The sequence below is a fragment of the Equus caballus genome, chromosome 8 (assembly GCF_041296265.1).
Source record: "Equus caballus isolate H_3958 breed thoroughbred chromosome 8, TB-T2T, whole genome shotgun sequence".
In the NCBI taxonomy this organism is placed as follows: Eukaryota; Metazoa; Chordata; class Mammalia; order Perissodactyla; family Equidae; genus Equus; species Equus caballus.
Genome location: NC_091691.1, coordinates 75263024 through 75280185, shown reverse-complemented (window position 1 = coordinate 75280185; position 17162 = coordinate 75263024). Strand labels below are relative to the sequence as shown.

The 17162-nt window shown below is 52.1% G+C and overlaps 1 protein-coding gene across 12 annotated transcripts in view; it reads left to right on the top strand.

Annotated features, from left to right (window-relative positions):
* Positions 1 to 17162, top strand: part of ZBTB7C (zinc finger and BTB domain containing 7C) — a 348185-nt gene that overhangs the window by 246479 nt on the left and 84544 nt on the right. The window contains exon 1 of one of the 12 annotated variants that reach the window (XM_014727766.3): positions 623 to 964. The exons of 10 other annotated variants lie outside the window; for them this stretch is intronic. The gene's annotated coding sequence lies outside the window, so the exon portion shown is untranslated. Of the gene's footprint in view, positions 1 to 622; positions 965 to 1065; positions 1634 to 17162 lie in introns of those variants that run through there. One more of the 12 variants, XM_023647772.2, reaches the window with a different exon arrangement.

The following is a 17162-nucleotide window of genomic DNA, read 5'->3' as shown; positions in this document are numbered from 1 at the left end:
TCCCAGCTGGCAGTTCTCAAAAAGGGCGCGGTGTGTGGTTTTAAGGAACAGCTTGGGAGAGGGTGCCCGGCCACACCTCTCTGTGATTGGTGGCTGGCCCACACCAAATGTGGACTGTTGGATCTCCGGTTGGCATTTCTGAGTCAGTCTTAGAAGGGAGACAAAGCAAAGGAGAGCCTGTATGATATGTGTGTTTGTTGTGGGGGAGGAGTGTCCGTGGGTGCCCCCACCGCGGGCCTCACGGCTCCACCTGGGCCCGGCCCCTGGGCGCCGATGGGGTGGAGGGAGCTGTAGTTCTGTACTTCCTTCCTGCACTTCCCTCTCTATTCGCTGCTCAGATGCTTGCTGTGCAGTGTTTGATTTGGTTAAGTTACTCACGACCCTTTAAGGAGGAAACATATCATTCTAGTAATTTTATTGGGCTCAGGTTGCAGGCAAATGGAAGTAAAATTACCTCTGAAAATAAAAGACACGCAGAATTGAATAAAACAATAAAAAGCCGCCCCTGATTTGAGATAAGTGGTAAGGCATTTTGTGAAATATTAGAGAGAAAAAAAATAAACAAATGGAGAGACCCAGGAGAAAAGGCTGGGGGGGCGGGGAGGGAATCCTCCACCACCGGTACTTTCATTTCGGCTTTACCTTTACGAAAAGGCTTGATTCGCGTGTTAGAAAGTGAGGCAGAAAGCGCGACTGGTGAAATTCGTCCCTGTCCCGCGCTTAACAGTACAGGTGGACGAAAGGGGCTGCCTGCCAAATACTTCTGGTTGGAGGGAGGGGTGGGAGCGCTTTCTCAAAACCACTCCTGGAATGGCTTAACTCGCCCAGCACGAATCAATGACAACCTCCCGCCGGCTGCGGCAGGCTCCCCTGAGCAGCGCTGCCGCGTGGATTGCCAGCCCGGGACCCTGGCGGCGCTCAGGACACGGCCCGGGCACGAGCGCGGCGTCCCCGGGGCGGCCAGGTGGGTCTGCGGCGGCCTCGGCCCCGGCGGGGTGTGATCGGGGCTCGGGGGACCCAGGCGGCGGGGCAGCGGAGAGAGGGGGTGGGGAGGAACCCCCGGGCGCCCGGCCACTGCGTCCTCCACCCTGGGCGCTGCGGGCATTCCCGCCGGGCGCAACGGGGACCCTCTGGCCCGGTGTGGCGCCTCCGACTGGCGCTCGCCCCGCGTGAGTGGCGGCGTCTGCAAGACGTTTCAAACGCCGGCCGGACTGGAGCCGAGCGTGCTGGGGAAACCGGGGCCGGAGCCCCTGAGCTAATGGAGGGGCGCGCGGCCGCGTACCTCCCAGCGAAAGGCAAGGAAGAATCTGGAACTCGGACTAAAGCAACTCTCCTCGCTTTCTCCTTGCGCGCGCGGCCCTCGCGGACAGGCTTTTGGGGTGGGGGCAAGGAGGGGACGGCGAAGAGTGTGAGGGGCACTCCGAAAGCTGGTTGCGGATATACATTGTTAAATTGCTAACCCCGAAAGAGCTTGGTCCTCCCCTGGGTCAGATGCAAAACTTAGGGAGAAAACAAAAGCCATGGCAACTCCTGGCAGAAGTCTAGGTCTGGACAGAGGCAGAAATGCAAGGGGGATTGGCAGAAATCGCTCGGCGAGCCAGAGGCGGTCCCGTCGGGGTCCCCGCTGAGCTGGGTGAGTGGGGGACCCTTCCGTGCACTCCATCCTGGGCGTGGGTGGGCGGGGACAACTCTCTCCCCGGCCGGCTGGAGTCAGGCTGGGGTCTCAGACCTCCGAAGGTGGCCCGCTGCGGGTGGGGCAGGGACGGGCTCCGAGCGCCCCCACCCCCGTAGGCGCCCGGGCCCGCGTCACCCTCCCGAGCGCCGGGTGCCCTGCAGGCGGGCGCAGCGGCGGCGCGGCTGGCCTGGGAAGGACTCTGGAAAGAGCTCGCAGTCCCTCACACAGCCCCGCGTGGAGCGTCGAGGGCCGGCTACAGTTTTCTTCGAGCCCCTGGGGAGGGCTCCGAGGGGCGTCCGGTTCGGTTGTCCCAGTTTCTGGCTTCTGTTGTCCCTGCTGTGGGCGAATGGGCAGGAGCCGGGCGGCTGCCCTCTTTCTTTTAAGCCCCCGGTCCTGAGCTCTGCCCGGAAGGCAGCCCCATTCTGGCGGTTCGGCGGACTGGTGGCATACCCCTTTACCATCCCTCTAAATGCAGAATTTTGAAAATGGAAAGGAAGTGGTTGAAACAATCAGGCAGTTTTCTCCAGACTGATGGAAGATTTTGTGGAAGGGAAGGAGGGAGAAGGGCCCAGGCTCTGCCAGGTTCAAGTTTCAGCTCTGCTCCTCCCTCCCCCTGCCTCACTGGGTTTGGCCCCCCCAGGGATTAGAAGGGTTCAGGGACCTCCTCTGGGTAGATCTCCAGGAAGGACAGAAGTCTGGTTGCCACCCTTTCCCCTTACAGCCCAACCTGGGCTGAAGGGGAAAAGAAACCCACCCTCCCCAGTAGACTTGGGTCAACCTGTGCTCAGTCTCTCTCTGGGCAAGGCCTTTGTTTTGTGTCCTTAACTCCCAAACTATTGCACTAAGGACCAGGCAAGGGGAGCCACCACTGCCCTCATCATCTCCATCCTGCAGGTGAGGGACTGAGGCCCAGGGGGCCAGGGGAGTCCAGTGCTCCTTACTCAGAACCGTGGGTCACCAATGTCCTATGGGCCCTGAGGCCAGAAGCTTGGGTTCCAGCACTTCATGAAACTGGTAGATTTGGATCTTACCCAGCGCCTTCTGAGCCCCGTGGGGAGATGCAGACAGGATTGGGCCTGAGCCACCACCAAGGGGCATCTAGCCCAGAGAGATGAGGCTTGAGCAGAATGAGTAAAACCTAGGTGGCAAGAGGACATCCTTGACAGACTGCTGGGAGAGCCACTTTGGAAGCTGAGAACAGGCACTTGGGTAGCCAGAGAGGTCAAGAAAGGCTTCACGTAGGAGGTGGCATTGGAGCAGCACCTTGAAGGAGACAGACCAAAAGAACAAAGGCATGCAGGGTGCAAAACTTGAGGCTATGCTAGCATGTCAGTGCTAGGAGATAAACCAGAGAGGGGAGGGGCGGTGAGGAAAGAGATGGCACATTCAGAGACCTTGCGTTATCTCCTCTAACCCGCATAACCTGCCAGATATGGATCATTAGCCCCACTTGGCAGATGAGGAAACTGAGACTCAAAGGGGTTAAGTAAGCTGCCCAGCTTGTTAGTGACAGAGCCAGTCATCAAAGCTACCCATTATACCACACATCTTCTAGAATCTTAGACTTTAGTTGGGGAGACAGAAATCACCCTAGTATAATTACAGTATAACACAAAATAGTATGTAAGGGTTACACACAGTATTAACCTTTTTGAACCTCAGTTTCTTCCCATCCATTTAATCAATCATTTATTCAACAATTATCGTATTGTCTAATGTGTGCTTCCAGGCACCGTGCTGAGGGGCAGGCATCCATCCGTAAGTGAAGTCTGACTTGGTCCCTGGCCTCTGTCAATGGGAAGACTATTAGTAGTAGTGCACCGGGCAATGGGTTTGAGTGAGTGAAATGAGACAATACGTGGGAAGGTGCTGCAGAAGCATTGCCATGAAGAAGGAGAAGCAGCAGGAGGCCTGGGTGAACACGAGGGGTGGGAAGTTAGAATGCCGAGTTGTCCCGGTGCTGCAGTCACGAGGACTTGTCCCTGGCTCAAGGGGGCGCTGTGGAGTGCACACATTCCTGTGAAGCTGTTTGAGGCCGCGCTGTTCAGATTATTGATTTATGATTGTGGCTTCTGAGAGGAGCCTTTAATTTTGGCAAGTCCAAGCTGGAGATGACAGGAGCCCCCGGCAGCTTCCAAGAGGACTGACCCCTCTCTGGAGCAGTGCGAGCTGGGTGGGGGACTGCCCCAGTGCATCACTCTCCTGATGCGTCAGCCACCTTTCTCGGTGGAGGCGATGGTCCTTCCCTGACTCACAGGGCTGGAGCTGCAGCTCCAGGCCCCTCGTCCTACTCCTGGGGAAGCTTGTCCATGGTCACAGGACTTGGTAGCAAAGCCAATAGTAGAACCCAGGTCTCTTGGCTGTCCGTAGTTCTCAGAGCAGCTCACACTGGCTGGTTAGGGCACTTCAGGGCTCAACTGAGAAGATCACGCTCCATCCGCTTATATCTCCACTTACAATGCCATTTCCTCATGCTCCTGTCTGTCTGCGTTTTAGCTGACCTGACATATCTGTCCTAATAAAAAGGTGTCAAATGGATCTTTGAGACAGAGCAGCCATAAATATTCTGGAACATTTGGCCTGTTCACTCTCCTTCCATCCTGAGTGGTATAATAGGTGAAAGATAACTACCTCTAAAATTAACTATCGCTTTTGGGAGGAAGGGTGAACTGATAAATCTTGCCTTGAAACTAAGCCCACCTGAGTGATGCTCTGGGGCCTTCCTTCTCCAGAACTGACACCAATTCTTAGGGGGAGGACAGTTTTTCCTTCTTCTTTCTTCTTCCTTAAAATGAAAAACAAACAGATCTCCTGGATTTGAGGTCACAGATCATATTGCATTTTGTTTTAATGTCGTGGTGCCAGAATAAAGGCATTTTTCTCCTAATATTGAGATTATCAGTTGATAAGAGCGGCCAGCACCCGGCTGGCCCGTGTTTACAGCAATTACACAGGTGTATAATTGCATGGGGATGTTTGTTTGCTCAGTTCTTGCTCAGCCGTGCAGCCCTACAGGTTGGGCCAGGGAGAGAGCTGTTCAGTTTATTTTCCTTTGGCTGGGAACCTCAGAGATGAATAGAGGGAGGGGAATCTGGGGTTGAGAGATTGTTGCCAAGAGCAATTTGGAGTCTCCTTCTTATTAGTCAGAGATTGTGTTTTTCCTTTCTGAAGCCGCCCGCCTCATAGTAACTTCCACGAAGGATTTTTTCCATCTGTGTGTGTGTGTGTGTGTGTGCACTCACACACACAAACACTTGCTACTTTTTGTTTTGATTTTTAACTTGCTGGACTTCTCATGACTTAGCAAAAAAGAAAAAAAAAAACCAGCTTGGGGAATGGGGTGATGAAGCGGGCCCTTTATCCCATGTGTTCTGCATGTCATTGCTTAATAAATTTGAATACTGATAGACCCCAAGGTACCATGATGGAGTGAGATGAGTAATTCCTTTGTAGGGAGAGTTTATCTTCAGTGGATGACTTTCAAAATTGCAGCATAATTTCACTTTTCCTCTCCACATCTCCAGCCTGTGTTTAGAAAAAGAGGAATGTATACTCTCTTCTGTTGAACTCTCTTTTGTTCCATTTGGAAGGCCCCCTCTTTTGGGGCCTTGCTTGGAAGGGGACCAGCCAGATTGGGCCTCCTTCTCTCTCATTGTCACCCCTCCACCCCCACCACATGCAGGAAGCCAGCTAGCAAGAAGGTAGCTTTGCCCCGTGGGGTAGGAGCTGCTCCCCAATGCTAGCCTGGCACATGTCTACATGGAGTAGGGAACAGAAAGCTTGCATGACTGGAGCCTTCCCTCCTAGGGCGGGAACCTGGGGCAGCATGTTCTTCATCTTTTGAGAATCGAGTCCATCCTCTGAACGAATTGAGTAGAGCAACACTAAGACTCCAAACTGGAAAAATTGCTTATAGTAGAGTACACGATCTGTGTCAGCTTTTTCAAATTAGATACAAACCAGAAGCAAATGTACATGTGAACCTCCCAAATGATATCATAGGCCTGGACTTGGCCTTCAGGAAAATTCTGTCTTACCTATACACACACATGCACACGTAGACCAAGCGCTCTTGATTTTTTGGCTATGGGTTCTGGCTGACAATTCTGTTGTTTCTGGAGATAAGAGGTTGGCCCGTTGGTCTTTGTGAAGCTCCTGGAAAGGCCACTGGAGAGGTGGCAGTGACTCTGGTTCCTGCTGACACTTGCCTTCCTTAAGCCCTAGGGAGGTCTAGCAGAGTCTATTAAGCAGAACTAAACAACAGGAACTTTTCTAGGGGATTGTTTTCTAAAATAACAGCTTTATTGAGATGTAATTCACATGCCATAAAATTCACCCATTTGAAGTGCACAATTCAATAATTTTTAGTATATTTGCAAAGTTGTGCAACCATCATCACAACTAATCTTAGAATATTTTCATCACTTCAAAAAGAAACCCCATACCCATTAGCAGTCACTCCCCATTTCACCCCAACTCCTCAGTCCTAGGTCACCAATAATCTGCTTTCTGTCTCTACAGAGATTTGCCTATTTTAGACATTTCATATAAATGGAATCATGTGGCCTTTAGCGACTGGCTGCTTTCACTTCTCATAGTGTTTTCAAGGTTCATCCATGTTGTAGCATGTTTGTCAGTACTTCGCTGCTTTTTATTGCTAAATAATGTCACTTGTAGGGTTTGATCACATTTTATTTGTGCAGTCATCAGTTGATGGATATTTGGGTCATTTGCACATCTGGTCCCTGTAAAATTATGCCATGAACATTTGTGAGCAAGCTTTCGTGTGGACATAGGTTAGCATTTCTCTTGGATGTGTACCTAGGGGTGGAATTGCTGGGTCACATAGTAGATAACTCTAAGTTCTACCTTTTGGGAAACTACTCTTTTTCACAGTGGCCGCCCCATTTTACATTCCCACCAGCAGCGTCTGAGGATTCCAGTTTCTCCAAGTCTTTGCCAATGCTTGTTGATAATACCTGCTCTTTTAATTATAGCTGTCCTGTTTTCTAAGTGTTTATATGCTCAAGGAAGGAGCACCCAGGAAATGTTCTGGAGTCAGCTCAGTCACATTTGCTTGCCATACCTATGTGAGAGCCATTTTGACTTCTTGATCATCCTCCATAGCCTGATGTTTTCCCGTGTGTCCAAGAGCTCTCAGAAGGTTTACCCTTATAATCTCTCTAGGACAGTGCAGGGCCTGGTATGACACAGGGTTTGGTGTTCTTATTCTGTTTTCCTGAAGAATGTTCCAGAGAGCCGGCAGTGGGGCCCACTCCCTCAGCCCCACTCTATCCAGATGCAGCTGCGGATGGAAAGCCGGGCCCAGGGAAGAGAAGAAATTGACCAAAGACGTGACATTCATTGGACAAGCTATTCAGTGTTTGGGGCTTTCAGTGGAGACTTGACCAAGATCCTGATCTTTTCATTAAATGACCCCTTTGGGACCACAAAGAAAGCTGTTGGAATGCCCTGACATCTTTACCAGGTGGCAGCTGCACTATGCAAGGCCACCTTGTCCCTTTCTTTTTGAGGCCTTGAGCTGCTGGCAAGATCCGTTGATTCCTACAAAATTGCTTCGTGGGGCTGGGTACTCTGTTCCACACCGGTATTTCAGCTACACGATGAAATAATTTTATCCCATTTTTATACCTGTGGGACTGACTGGAGTAACACTCTTAACAAAGATAAATTTGAGCCAAGTGGTACAGGGGAACTCACCTCGCTTGAAAAACTGCCAAAGATTACAAAAAATTACCCTTTCATCAGAAGATGCTGAAGTCCTGGTCAGTGGCCATCCTGTGGCATCGTGTTCCATATCAGCAAACCTCAGTGCCAGAAATTAATTCCAATAGCTTCTTGGAAGTCGTTGTCCTAGCATTTGGCCTGTCTGACCTCAAGAGCAGCTGGGATCAGCTCAGCTGCTAATTTATTCTTCACCTTCAAACTAGTGCTTGATCCAGCGATTCCTAAACCTGACTACAGGTCATAATCACTTATGAGACCTTTTAAGAGAATCCAGGTACAGGGCCCCACCCAAGATGTACCAGGCACTTGAAGGTGGTTGTGATGAAGTCAGAGAACAGAGGTTGACCTCTCTGGGCCTCAGTTTCCTTACTTGGAATGAGGAGTAGTGTTAGTCTGCTGTTCTCCAACAGGATTCACCCAGCTGATTCAAGCACAACAGTTCTGTGTGGGTCTGTTTTTGCACAAAATTTTATTTGGTCAAGGGGCCTTCTGCTGCTGCAAAAAATTCAGAGAGCCCTTGAGTAGATGGTTTCTGAAGTTCAGCTCTGACAATTCTGAGCATCACATTCTCCGAGGACAGTTGTGCCAACTCTTTGGAGGAGGATTTAGCGGGAGTCTTGCAGATGGTGGTTACTGGATAATGGAGTCGCGCTCTGAGGGCAGGGCTCGTGCTGCCCTGGCTGGTGGGGTGCACAGCGGTGATGTCATCAAGTTTGACTTGGCACCCCTTTCTTCTCCCAATCCTCTTAGTGACATCCCGACCCACTTCCCTCGAAGCACCCAGAGCTTTCCTCCCCTTCTTCTACTACTATTTCTAATAGTTGTCCAGAGTGTCACTCACTCACTCATTCATTCATTCATTCATTCATTCATCCATTTAACCGACATTTCCCAAATTCCTCCTATAGATGACAGATTGACTAAAGATCCATTTCTGTCCTCAAATAATGTGCCAGCACATTTTAACCAGAGACAGCCTGAGGCTAGTACCCAGAGATGCAACTTCAGGGCTTCTTGATTTGGATGAGGGAGGGTTTTGGAGAGGCCTAAAGTTATGGCATGCAGCTGGGACAAACCCCTCCAACCCTGTCTGCAAGCTCTGCTCTCCCACCCTCCTCCACTGGGGCTCTGCCCTCAGCAGGCTGCTCAGAAAGTTCTTCTGGCATCCCTGGTCTCAGCCAGGCGCTTGCCCTCCTCCTCCACTCCCACCTGCTTGGGGGGGGGGGGGTGAGGGCTGGGTTATTTGGAGATCTGAGCTCCGTGCTCCAGCCCTTGGCTCCCACCCCATAACCCTGACTGGACAATTCACAGGACAGCTGTGCTGTAAGGACTGAAATAATCACTGTTTATTAAAGCTGTTGGAGGGAGGGGGAGCGGGGCGGAGGGGAGAAGGAAGGGTCGCATTTCTGCCTTCCAACAAGAGAGAGGCCAGGTGAGGCCCGCACTCTCTCCCTCCCTTCCTACGCGATGACATTAGAGCTGCTGCTACTTTGGGGATGTTTTGAGAGATTTTTTTTCTAATGAAGGAAGAACCTTGAAGGTTCATTTGAATAGGGATTAATGTCTCTGCGGCCTGGACCTGCAGAGAAGGAGAAATTCTAGAAGGGTAGAAGTTGCAATAAAAGGAAGCGGGCTTGATCTGCCACCCCCCACTGTTCCGTGAGGCCTCCTCATTTAGCAGCTTGGAAGGGAACACGTTTGGGGTAGATTTCTGGGCATTACCGTATTTTCCTTTGGACTGTGTATGTGTGTGTGTGTCCTCAGTGAACACTCCACCCTAACCATATTGACTGCCTGAGCTTTGGGCTTCTAGCCAGGTGATGGGGACTCTGGTAAGTTAAGGAGTCACCCTGAGCGTGTCGTCAACCCTGAGTTTGTCATCACTCCCTTTTGGCAGTTTTTTCTGGAGGGCAGTGAAACAGGCGTTTACAGTAAACTTCTTTTCCTGGTAATTTCAAGCTATTCTTCTACTGCTTAAATTCTTCCACCCCTCTGGGGCCTGCCCGTCCAGGAATCATTGTGTGTTCCAAAGGCACTCCCCCCACCCCCATGCTCTTAGCACCTCTTCAAAACTCTCCCTTCATCCTCTTGTTCTGGTGATGATCTGACCTAGTTATCAGGAGAAAGCCAGTTCTTTATGCTAATTCACATGAAGGTGAGGAAGACACTGGCCGTCCTGTACCTTGCTTCGTGGGCTGTCTGTCCTTTAAAAAGGAGGCTTACCGACACGTTTCTAGTGGTGGGACTTCAGGCACGAGGATAAAGCAAAGTCTATCACTCTGGGCAGAGTGCAGAGGCAGTTGTTTATGCGGGAATGGGGACCTCCAAGAACCACTGGAATCAAGCAGCATAGGTAGCTGCTTGTGAGGCCTGTGCACATAATTGGCCGGGAGTGGTGGGAGGACTGAGTTGAGAGGAGGGTAAATGACCAGAATGAGGGCACCTTGGGGAGGATGATCACATGGGGTGCATTGCAGAGAGAACCAGGGGCTTCTGAAAAGACGAGCTGGACCCAACAGACCAGAGGTTGATGTCTGGGCAGGTGAGGACGATTTCCCTCTATGTAGGTCAGTGGGTTTCTGCAAGGTAGCACTGGGTGTGACTGACCCTGGGAAGATTGGGGAACAAAGGGAGTGAATGCAAAGATGGAGCTTTAGGGGTACTCCAGAGGATGCAAGCTTGGGGCGGTAGAACCCTCGGCTGGATGGGCAGCCCCTGGCTGGCCCTCGTGCACACCCAGCAGTGGGGTTCTCAACTCCACTGTCTCATCCACCCGGCCTTCTCTTGTCGAGGCTCCCTGCTGAGTCCCCACACCATCCCCGCCCTCCTCCCCGACTCCCGTGGTGCACCCTCTGAGTGAACTTGGCCTCCAGCTCTTGGAAGTCTTTCCAATAACACAGTGGTGAACTCTTTGCAGACCCAGGCAGAGGAGAGGGGCTGAGCGTCAGCCAACCCCAAGCCCGTGCTGGGAAGAAAGGCCAGGCTGAGTGAACCTCATGTAGGGGGAGCCGAGGAGAGGAGGGATGGGGCCCTGGGAAGAGGAACACTGGCCCCCAGGGCCTTCCCCACAGCCAGTGGGCCCATCACAGGTGATGCCTCACCAGCAAGGACAGAAGCAGCCCCTGCTGAGTGCCGGGCCCTGTGCTGTTCCCGGAGAGGACACAAAGGCAGCTCTCTGGCCCCTGCCCTCCAAAGGTCATCATCTCTTTACCCAGTTAAGACCAGAACTTGAAAATGGAGCAAGCTTCTATAGAACTGAGTGTTAGACTCAGCTGAGTGGTCCAGAAAGGTGGTGCTGTTGAGTCAGAGCAGGGATGTGGGGCAGAGGGCTCGGGGAGGCTTCAGGGAGGTGCTCTGAGCTAGGACTGCAGGGGGCAGCACTGCACAGCCTCTCAGCACATAGGCTCTGGACTCGGAGCCTGGGTCAAGTCCCAGTTCTGCCATTTATAGGCTCTGTGGCCTTGGGCTAGTTACTTAACCTCTCTGTGCTGCGGTTTCCCCATTTGTAAATTGGGGATGAAACCTTACAGGGTTGCTGTGAAGACTGAATGAGAGAACCCCTCAGTGCCCAGTCTGTAAGTGTTGGCCTTCACCATTTGGACAGGACACACTGTGGTGCATCACAATGGCCCATTCCAAGCAGGTGTCCCCATGTGACATGAAGCTGGACAGGGACATCCATTTGGCCAGGATCTCCCCTGGGGACTGGAACTATCTGAAATTTTGGAAATAAGCTGAGCAGCGCCCTGTGGAAAGCAGTGGAGGTTTAAGTCCACAAGCGGTTGCAGGCGATTGAATTAAAGAGCCACTGGTGGTCACACTGGTCAGGGCTCACACAGGACAGCGGGGGACAGCATACCAGGGCTGTCTTTAAGCCCTAGGGTGTCAAGGGGTAGATTAAAGATACAGTTATTCTGGTGTATTTAATAAGAAACTCCTGAGCCAGCCCTGATAGCCTGGTGGTTAAAGTTCAGCACACTCTACTTCAGCAGCCTGGGTTCCGTTCCCAGGCATGGAACCATGCCACCCATCTGTCGGTTGCCATACTGTGGCAGTGGCTCACATAGAAGAACTGGAAGAACCTACAACTAGAATATACAACCATGTACTGGGGCTTTGGGGAGGAGAAAAAGAGAGGAAGATTGGCGACAGATGTTAGCTCAGGGCAAATCTTTCCCAGCAAAAAAATAAAAAAGCTTTCTTAAAAAAAAGAAACTCCTTAGACCAGTCTATGACAAAATCCTGGCCTGCTCTCAGACTAAGTCAATTTACCAATGACAGTGAAGAATTATCATGTAATGGGTTTTTCAAAGTAACTATTACCAGGCATCAAATGAGAGCAGGTTATAATGGGGGGAGGGGAAATCAGCATGAGAGGTAATAAAGGAAATAGAAAACATCAGTCCATAAACTTTTTAAATGATATCCTTCGAAGAGATCAAATGTTATAAAAATGATGGATCACCAAAGAATGGTCCTGGCCAAGTTCACAGAGCTTGCTGGAGCACACATTACAGCGCCTGGTGCTCTTGAAGTGGCCCCGTGCTGGCACATCTTGGGTGCCCTGCTCTTGGCAGGGCCCTGCTGGGATCACTTGCCCAAAGCACACCAGGGAAAGCATTCTGCATGTCACGCATTCTGAGAATGCACCGCTGGCTGCTGCAGTGTGGCCACACCACACCGGAGGGACGTCTGCTGGACCATGTCTCCCGGGGCTGCCAGGGCAAGGCCAATGCCCTGGATGGCCTTGTCCACTGGGGCCACCTAAGAGAGGCTGAGTAGACAGGGTGTCAGAAGGGCTTCCTGCCCCAAAAGTTCTTCCCCGTGGATGGTGGAGCCAGAGTATGGGTCTGCCTACGCCCAAGACCACACTCTAGCCTCAGTGCTTGACCACCTCTCTCGACCATTGCATTGTTACAGCCAGCACCCTCCATAATGTTTCCCCAGCCTGCTGGGAGCCGAGTTCTGGGACAGAGTGATCCCAGTTGCTTGAGTGGTGGTTACCCAGGCACAGAGGGCTGTCCAAGCTCCCTATAATCCGGGGGGCTCCCCAGCAAGGCAGCCGGCAGCCAGTGGCTCAAGGGGGTAAGAATGGATGTCTGGAAGGCAGCCAAGAGGAGACACACCTTCCAGGACTGGGGAACCTTGTTCCTCGGGACAGTATCTAGTCTCAGATCCGATTCAGGAGAGAGATCCCTTCCTGGGCTTCCACAGCAGGAGGCCACTACTGGGCGAGAATCACAGACCTGCGTTTCAGTCACAGCTCATCCACTCATCCAACCGGGTCACTGTGGACTTGTTGGAACCTCTGAGCCTGAGTTTATTCAGCTGTACAATGGGAAAATTAGCGCTGCCTTCTGAGCCGATGAAAGAATTAAAAAGTTAAATTATGCACCCTATCTAGCATATGGTAGCTATAATTTTGAAAATAGTTTTCAACTCGGAGCTTCTGTACAGCAAACCTCCGGGCTCCGACACTCTCCCAGCCCCGCCAAGAGCCTCTCCTTTCCCCAGTGGCTCCTGTGTTCTGCTTGTGACCACGGCATTTCTCCCACCAGTTCTGTGGAAAGCTGAGGGCTGAGGTCAGCAGCCACTGCTCCTGCCCTACCCTGGCCCTCCTTTTCCTCCTGGTTGTCCCTATACTGGCCACTGCTGTTCTTACTGGTGCAGAGGGACTGGAACAGAGGCTGATAGTGAGGGCCTCTCTCCCCAACTAATGTTAAAACCCTTCCTGTCCATTTCCCAGAACGGTGTCTTTGCTTTTCTGCTTCTCACTCACCTCTGCTCCTTGAGGACCTGGCGCCTGTCCAGGGTGGCTCAGACAGCACTTGATAGACACCAAAGCAAAAATGCCAGCAGTATCCCGTGCGGATCCCCAGTGAGGGCGAGCATCCTGGCCTTAATCCCAAGGTCCTGGGACCGACCAGCCAGCACCGCCCCCAAACCCCCTGCACCACTGTGCCCCAAGACCCTTGTGGTCCTGCCGCAGTTAGGACTCCCACTCCCTGTAGCTGGTCCTGTTGGCCAGGACTGCAGGGGTGGGCATGCGGACTCTCCCCCACCCTCTGCCCCCAACCGGCTGTCCGTAGTAATGATTAATGTAATCAATAATAAGATAAACAATAATTTAGTAGTAAAAGCATCTGAAAAAGGTAATTAGCAACAAAACAGTACAGTTCTCCGAGGTGGTTGGTTGCATTCTAGTTGGCTCTGGGGACGATGGTGCAGATTCTGTTCCAGTGTATGCTGTTGGCATCTGAGGAAGGCATGTGCCACCCGGTGTTCTTATCATGTTCACATGGGTGCCCCCATTCCTGCCTCCTGCCATCCCCGTCTCGCCCGAGGGTCTCAGACAGGCAGAGAGACTGCAGGCTTTGCTGGGCTTTTCATCAACCCTGCAAAGTTCAACATGACTAAGTAGAGGTCACCACGCCCCAAAGGAACAGATGCCAATTAAAGGGGCCCAGTTTGCCTGGAGAGTTGGGGAGATAGTACCCAGCCTGTGATCCCCAGGTCGTGAGGTTAACATGACAACTGAAATGATTCCTCACAGACAGTGTTCCCTTAATTGGCATTTTTCCTGGCTGGCTGAGCCCTGCAGGGAAGAAGCCATCGCACTGTCCCCAGGCGACATCACCTCCTGTCCATCAGGACCCCGGAGCTGAACATCATACATAAAAATACGAGAGAAACAACTCTTCATATTGATAAACAAGACTAGAATATAGATGTGTTTGTGTTACACAGATGAATTAATAAAAACTTAGATAAGAAATCCTAAGGAGAACTCTATTTTAGGGATGAGTCTTGCAGCTTTTATTTCTATATCCACCACTCTGCCAGCGCCTAGAGTCTCAACTACAAAATTAACCCTGCATATTAATGTATGAATTCTATTCCATGTCATAGCCCCTGGTCCTCCAAGGCTGGGGGCACTAGGCAGCTGACGAGGAGGCAGAGTTTAGTGTGAGGATCTTAGCGGGGCCCTGGAGACCAATTCCTGCAGGAGGCTCAGCGAGGGAGCAGGAGGGGCAGAGGAGAAGCTGAGGACACAGGCCCGGCAGGTTCAGCCAATCCCACGGGGACCTCTGGAGCTGAAATGGCCCCCTCAGGTTTGTCCCATGTGTTTGTAGAGCCCCTGATGCCTCAGGCAGTCATTGAATGTGGGCATCCCCAGACGGGCATGACTTCGCATCAGGTGGCTCTGCACCCCCACCAGCCGGGGCCACCAGTCCTTCTTGAAGGGGGACGTGAGTGGCTCGTCTCTGTGCCCTCTGCAGCTGTGTATGGCCCATATTTCTCATTAGTCTGTAAACCCCATGTAGATAGGAAGTATATCCTATAATGCTCTCTCTGTCCCCCTCAGTCCCTGACATGGAGCTGAGCACATAATAGGTGATCATAAAGCAGTCAGTCATCCCTGTTGAGCACAGCCATAGGCAGCCAGCTTGCCAGAGGTCTCTGTGCCTGGGGACCCATCACTCAGGCCCCCACAGCTGCCAAGAGGTGATGATGCAGCTCAGAGTGTCAGCCCCTCTGGACAGAGCCCTGGGGAGAGGCTCCCCCAGCTGCATGGATCTGCACCCCTTCCTTCTGCAGAAAGTCAGAGTCTGGGAGGGACTATTCCAACTTTCTGCAGAGGGCAGGGAGGGTGCTTAGCCTGTGTGAGTTCCCCAAGCTGCTCTCCGTCATCTGTTCACTCATTCATTCATTTACTGAGCAGCTGTGGGGATGCTGGCACAGTGGCGCAGAGGCCCAGGGAGTGGGCAGTTTTTCTTCCCCGTGGGGTGGACTGTACATGCAGCTAGACAGGAATCCTGGGCTGTGCGAACTCCCCGCTCAGGGAAATCTTGCTTGTGTTAACTTGGCCTCTGGTTCCCACAAGCCTGAAGGAGCTGGTTGTCTGCTCTCATTTGGGATGCCCCCGCCCCTGCTCCACCCCTTGCACTTTGCTGCCCATTTCAGATACGTCACCAGAGCATGTTGTAACATATTAAGTCAGCCTAATCGCTGTGCTCCCAGCCTTCCCCAGCCTGGGCCACTCTGGGCCCTCTCCGGAGAATTGGCTATAACCGCCTGGCACTGTGGGTATAATGGCAACACTTGCTTAGAGGCTGTGCCACTCGTAATGGCACCCTTACACAGGGGAACTTGCATGTGGGCAGGACAGAATATATGGTCTCTGCCCTGCGCCCCACATACACCCTGCTCCAGCAGCTGTGTGCCCATAAAATAAAGATAAAACAACCACCATGCGTCTTCATGAGACAGGAAAAAATTAGTAACAGTCAATGTAGCCAAAAATAGGAGAATGGTAACGTCGATGGTTGGCCATCCACTGAATTGAATATGGTAGACCATGAAGGGGACCAATGCAGATGTGGCACAGCAACATGGAATTGGGTTTGTGAAGCACCGTTAAGGGAGAAGAAATAGAGCAAAAATTGTGCTGCCTACATGCTGGGCCTCCACTGGGCCATGCTGGCATCACTGTCGGGTAGCACGGATCCCAGTTTCTAAGCCAGATCCAATGACCCCGAGCTCAGCTTGCCTGGTTGCAGGACCCTGGCACCTCCCCCAGGTTGCACAGAAAACCTCCCATTACTGCTGTGTGTCACCAGGGACTGCGGTGTCTCACCAGGCCCCAAGCAGAGGTCAGCTCAGACTTTAATTCTCCAGTCTCTCTGCTGCTGCATGGTGAGAACTCGGCCTCCCTGGGCCACCCAGAGCCCTCAGGACCCCAGAGCCACCGTGTGCCATGACAGCCCTCTCCGTTTATCAGCACCCCCTTTGGCACCAGGGCCCCATGGTCCTCCACCTCTCCTCTAAGCCCTAATTTCACAGACTCAAATGTGCCTCCCAGCCCAGGTTGGGGCTGACACCATTGGTCTTGCTGTCTCTCCTGCCCGTCCCGAGCCCTGCAGGCCAAGCTCCTTCTTTCAATCCAAAGCTTCCATGGGAATTACTGCCTATCAGTTCCGCACCAAGCTAAATCCAGAATCCCATTTGTACAAATGGGAACGCATGGGAATGTGGCTCAGAGGGACTAAGATACGGAAATAGGTGTATTAAAATGTGAGTAAACGTGAGTATGTGTGTGCGGGGGTGTCTAGTGTATGCATTTTTAAAATTGTCCTTTAATATTGTGATATAATAAATACACATATTTTAAGTGAGCATTAAGCCAAACTTACAAAGGGAAAAAGGAGGGACAGAGCAGTTATAGAAGGTTACGGAAGGTTCGAGATACCCAGCAGGAGCAGCTGGCGTGTGCTGAGGAGGGGAGGGCCCTGGTGACGGTGGTGGGGTGCAGGCTGACTGTGAAGATACAAACACATGGGTGCCTGAGAGTTGCTACTGTAATGATTTTGCCACCAGGTGGGTGGTCCACCTTCTCTTTCTCCTCCACCCGTCATTCCTGGATTGTGGCCCAGCTGATGGCCTGGATCTCTGTCTCCAGCGGATAGCTCTTTCTTAACTAGAAGTGGAACTTAAGTGGAAGACAGGGGAGAACAGTGCTCATGGGCATGGCTCTGCAGGAAGTTTAGGAGTGGGCGTGGGAAGTGGCTGCCTTCCCCGAGAAGAGCCCCAGGACCGGGGGGCATCTCTGGGAGGGTCGTGCCAGCCTGAGTGTCCTGGCAGAGACTCCTGAGGTGCCCACTCACTCTCCTGGAACCTCCCAAAGCCCATCTGCCACCTGCAGCCATGCTCCTTCCTTTTCGAGCTGGTGCTCCAGGAC